The following is a 6,225-nucleotide window of genomic DNA, read 5'->3' as shown; positions in this document are numbered from 1 at the left end:
AAATTTTAATGTAAGACTAAACCTAGCTTAATTTGATACAAACTCTCGTTGATTTCAACTTAATTTGATGTTATCAAGATGACAGATTGGGCTCATCTTGGCTCAATGGAGAATAAAACTCAACTTAAGCTCAATCAAATGATAAAAAAAATCAAGTTTGATTTTGAATTTATGCTCAGCACTAATTTCAAAGTAGGTTGAAAAAAGCCTAGGCTTGATGAAGCTCAACTTAGTTACGCGCCTAGATATCACTAGCAACTTAGTTCTAGTTATTTCAATTAATATAAGTCAGTTCTTGTTTTCAACATATTGGTTGATACCAATATTTTTATTTTAATTTGTATTTGCATTGGTAACTTCTTCATGTGATATAATTCCATCATAACCTTAGCCTATAAGCCCATTGCTTATTGATATATCTTGATACCTTGGCCAATACAATATATCAATATAATGGCTGAGATTTCCATACCGATCGCTTATAAATCTAAGCTCCTTTTTCTTTATGGATCTGCAGATTCAAAAACTATGTACTCCAACCGATCTCCTAATATGTTAATCAATTTTAATTTATTTTATTTGTTGATCCAATTACTTGCTTTATGTGATATTGTCAAAATCTTAGAAATTTCATTAAGACTTTGGATTTTTTTCTACTTTTCCGGACCAAGATAAACCGAAATATTAATAATCTCAATTTTGGCTACCTTTCAAGATTGCCGGAATTAATGATTTTGATATAGAATTGTGAAATTTGGGTCGAATTCTATTTTTTTATAATTTCATTTCTTGATCGAGACATGTTTCTGCCAGGATCAACCACTCGCCGACTTTCGCTGGCTTTATCCGCAGCCTTCGTTCACCGTTGAAGCAGCAGCTCTACGGACTAAAAACGATCCCCGGTGCGCGGGGGCGATGGTTTGTTGTTTTGAGGAGTCTTGCCTTTTTTTTCCCGCCTGCCGACATCATGAGAGGGACACCATACCAACCCGTTGAAATGGATTCGGATCTTGGTGGGCGCCGCAGCTGACTCGTCTGAAAGCGAGGTGGCCGAATCGGACGAAACACACTCGACTCTCGTCCAAAAGGCAAAAGAAATGGATGGCTACCTACGAGACACGAGGCGCATGAAAAGTAATGGTTGACTCAAAATGACTTTATTGCCCATCCAACGGTCTAATCTAGGAGAAATAATTTCTCCTGTCGGCACCCCAACGGTCTAAGAGAACGAGGATTGCCGACTGCCCACGTGGCCGGCGTGATTCTGGATATAATTTCTCCTTATCTGGACTCCACGTTCAAATTTCAAAGTTTCCGTTTGGTTGCAGATTTAAGTGCTGCTGATATGGGATCGACGGACCAGCGTACATTCGGCCAGTCATCTATTTCCACATTTTCAGATAATTGAACGGTGATTTTTAACGTTTCCCCTCTCAGGTTGGTTATTTATATAGAAATATTAGCGTTCTTCCTGTAATCTGAAATGATATGGTTTAAGATGATGATGGTGATGATGGCTTTAAAATTCCGGCATTATAGTGATTTAACAAATTATGTGAAAACGGAAAGCCAGATCTATGAAAAATATTACACGTTAGTCTGGAGACAAAAGAACCCTAGATCACTATTATATATATATATATATATATAATGGTAATCGAATCGAATTGAGTCGAGTTGCTTAAAGCTCAAGCCCAAGTTAATTTAAAATACTGAAATTCAAAATGCAATTTGAAATCGATCAAAACTTAATATCAAAGCTTGAGCTCGACTCAATAAAAAAAAACAATGCTCGAAATCCGTTTGAGTCGGCTCGAATATCAACCAAGCTACACTTGAGCTCGAGTTCAAGCTCATATTCGAGCCTCAATCATAATTAAAATATATGATTAAAATAAAATAAAATATAATATTATGTTTTAAGTTAATATATATATATATCGCATAAAAGGATTTTTCATGTATATACTCTCATAAACATTACGTGAATACCCTTCCAAAATTGTTAGCAATATATCATCTAACTAAGCAAATAAATCTATAATTATAATTAATAAAAATTCTTAAACGGAATAATATATATATATATATTCAAGGTTATAGAAAAGAGACAGATACTTGAAAGAAGGCAAAAAGTTTATATCAAAAGATTGCACTAAAATTTGTATTGAATTTTGAATGTCTAGTTGATATATCCAAAAAATAATAGCCAGATCAGCTCCAGATCGGTGGTGGAGCACTAGGCTCACTTAAGTACCAGCCTTTCTTAGGCACGTATGCATTTTTGACAAACTTTTCTTTGACACTATTAGTTAATAGATATAGTCACTAGAAATTACACAAATTCAATTTTTACAAAAGCCTAAGTGCAAACTTAAATTTGTTATTATGGATTAATCAATTTTCAAATTTTCTATTTAAATTTTTCAAATTAGAACTAATTAATTATTAATTTAGTGCTATTTAGACAATTATTGTAATTGAAATCTAATATGTCAATTCAATGAATTATATATTAGAATTGATTTATTGTCTTATTAGAATAATTGATTACTAATGTTGTGCCAACAAATCAATTATGTAATTGAGATCTAAAATGTCAATTCAATGAATTTTAAGATTTATTACCTTATTAGAATAATTAATTACTAATTATGTTCCAGCAAATCAATTATTGGAATTGAGATTTAAAATATCAATTCAATAAATTATAAGATTTATTACCTTATTAGAATAATTGATTACTAATTTTGTGGTAGCAAATCAGTTATTGTAATTAAGATCTAAAATGTTAATTTAATGAATTATATGATTTATTACCTTATTAGAATAATTGATTGAGATCTAATAAGTCAATTCAATAAATTAATTACTATATTAACTAAATTCCAAATTTTCTGTTTGAATGGGATCTATAAATTACTCCTTGAGGAGTCCAAATGGAGGTATGATAAATCTCTTAGAGGTTAAACAAATTATTACCTTTTTAGAATGATTTACTAAATTATATATTATTAAAAAAATAAACCAAACACTTTTTTAGATTGTTAGCAATATATCACTTAACTAAGCAAATAAATCTATAATTATAATTAATAGAAATTCTTAAACGGAATAATATATATATATATATTCAAGGTTATAGAAAAGAGACAGAAATCTGAATGAAGGCAAAAAGTTTATGTCAAAGATTGCACTAAAATTTGTATTAAATTTTGAATGTCTAGTTGATATATCCAAAAAATAATAACCAGATCAGCTCCAGATCGGTGGTGGAGCACTAGGCTTACTTAAGTACCAACTTTTCTTAGCCATGTATGCCTTTTTGACAAGCTTTTCTTGGACACTATTAGTTAGTGAATATAATCACTAGAAATCACATAAATTCAATTTTTATAAAAGCCTAAGTGCAAACTTAAATTTGTTATTATGGATTAATCAATTTTCAAATTTTCTGTTTAAATTTTCTGAATTAGAAATAATTAATTATTAATTTAGTGCTAGCTAGACAATTATTATAATTGAAATCTAATATGTCAATTCAATAAATTATATATTAAAATTGATTTATTGTCTTATTAGAATAATTGATTACTAATGTTGTGCCAGCAAATCAATTATTGTAATTGAGATCTAAAATGTTAATTCAATGAATTATAAGATTTGTTACCTTATTAGAATAATTGATTACTAATTTTGTGCTAGCAAATCAATTATTTTAATTGAAATCTAAAATGTCTATTCAATGAATTATAAGATTTATTATCTTATTAGAATAATTGATTACTAATTTTGTGGTAGCTGTCACGCCCCGGACCCGGATCCGTGACACGGCCGTGCTATTGCCGACTACCGCCCACAATAGCACGCAGCCTCATACCTGGGTAATAGAGTAGTCAAACCAACCAAATCTTTTCATGTGTATTCATCTAGTACGACATGCTGGTCAGTACCCAAATACAGAGCTTCTATATAGTTTATATACACAAAAGTATACTTGCTTTACCCCAAAAGAAAGAAGCGCTAATACCAAATTAACGTGTCTCTGGCAGCTATCAGTGGTGAGGATCTGAAAGAAAAAAGTAAATAAACGGATATGAGCTACACGGCTCAGTAAGTAATCCTGCATAATCCTACCGGATCAACCAGTAGACTAAACATGTAAATCAGGGTTTTGAGAAGCTGACATGCATGTTTATCTAATAATCATCATGGCATAATAAGTATGCGATTTAAACAAAGCAGTAGTGCAAATCACAACAATTTTCATAATATATGCATATGAAACCGTGCCCCGGCATGCCGTGGTCCATTCTCTCGGATGCTACTGCGAAGTCAGACTCGACCACTGGCGGGGCCAGCTCAGTTACTATTCAGCCACTGGCGGGGCAGCTCAGTTACTATTCAGCCACTGGCGGGGCAGGCCCAATTTCAATTCAGCCACTGGCGGGGCAGGCTCAGTTACTATTCAGCCACTGGCGGGGCAGCTCAGTTACTATTCAGCCACTGGCGGCTCAGTCATTCTCAGTAGCATCTTTGAGCCCATTATAGTGCCTCTGGGCTAGCTAAGACTTTATAAACTTACATGCATGATTATAATATCAGTATCATCATGTTGCATACATAGCCATAGCTTCTGGGATCATTAAAGTTACTTATGCATTGTAACATATCATGTATGAAACATATATACTTAAAATAAATGCTTAGGAAACATTAATAACATAACATGATCCACAACAGGATTAGGACAGGTTACTTACATTCTTCACTAATCATGCATACAATTCAAATTGTATAAAAAAACACTGGTTCATCTTATAAAACGTATTACAAGATCTACGATAGGATTAAGACAGATTACTTACAGTGATTCGCCTTTCTCCTAGGTCTCCTGCGTCCTGGTGACGAGTCCTAAGTCACCTACAATCATGTCATAATAACAATATATTATTTCCTTTTCTATCTGAAATTTAGCCCAAGCCTAATTCCTCTGTATTGGGGTCTTGGCTGGGCTCATAAGTCTTAATTGGCCTTCCGATTGGCCACTAAGCTTAATTCCCAGCTTAATTGGGTTTAATTTCGGGTTTAGGGTCACTGTGACCCGTTTGGGCCTGAGTCAGGGTCAATCCGGGATCAATTTGGCCCCCAAATTAATTACATTGGCTTAAATTGGGCTTTAATTTTGGTTTAATTTATAGTCTGGCTTGTCCAGACTTAGCCCAATTTGATTGGGCTCGGGTTTAGTCAAATTTGGCTAAACCCTTTCCCTTTTTTTTTTTTCTTTTTCTTTTTCTTTTTCTTTTTCTTTTTCTTTGGGCTTAACGGGTTGCGGGTTCGGATTCGGATCCGACCCGCGAACCCGTTATCGGGTTCTTTCTCCCCCCTTCCAGAGGCTTCCGCCTCTTCACCTTCTTTGTTTCTACCGAAGCCCATGCTTCCGGCCCTCTTCTCCGGCTCCCCTTCTTCTCCTCCGGCCAGATCTGTGGCCTTCTTCTTCTCCGCCGGCCGGATCTACCGCCTCCTCCTCCTTCCGACCTTCACCGAGCCCTCCCCGGCCAGATCTACCAGCCCGGAGTGGTGTTTCCCCTTCGGGGCGGCGACGGTGGGAGGCCGGCCCTTTCCCTCTCCTTCGAAGTGGTGCCGGAGGAGAGGAGAAGAGCCGGGAGGTGGGATCGAGGCCGATCTCCTTCGGGAGAACTTCTCCGGCTCCGACCACGGCGAGGTAAGGCCGTGGTCCGCGGTAAGTATCCCCCTCTTCTTCTTCTTCTTTTTTTTTTTTTCTTTTCCTTGTTCTTCTTCCTCTTCCGTTTTCTTCTCTTTTTTTTTTTTTTTTTTTTTTTTTTTTGTGGGAGTCTCGCCACCACCTCTCGGCCGGCGGAGAGGTGGGGCTCGGCTGAGGCTGGCGGCCTTGAGGCCGCGTTGGTCGCCGGCACGGCAGACCCGGCGGCCCTTGGCTGCCCCTCAGCCCTAGGGCAGCCACGGCCGGGGCCTGTCACCCGCAGGCCGAGTCCGGCTGGGCTCGGCCCGGGTGGCGTGGGCTCGGCTTGGGCCGTTCTCAGGCCGGCCCGCGGCCTGTTGGTCCGGCCCGCAGCCTGTGGGTCCGGCCCACGGCCCTCCTCCTGTTCTTCTCTCCCGTGCCGGTCTCCTTCCTCTCTGTGCCAGTCTCCTCCCCTCTGTTTCATCAGTGAAACAGAGGGGAGAATACCCTACAGAGGGGTATCT

The sequence above is a fragment of the Phoenix dactylifera genome, chromosome 1, assembly GCF_051530095.1.
Source record: "Phoenix dactylifera cultivar Ajwa chromosome 1, Ajwa_hap1_PhDact_Kaust_v1.1, whole genome shotgun sequence".
In the NCBI taxonomy this organism is placed as follows: domain Eukaryota; kingdom Viridiplantae; phylum Streptophyta; class Magnoliopsida; order Arecales; family Arecaceae; genus Phoenix; species Phoenix dactylifera.
This window is presented reverse-complemented; position numbering follows the sequence as displayed.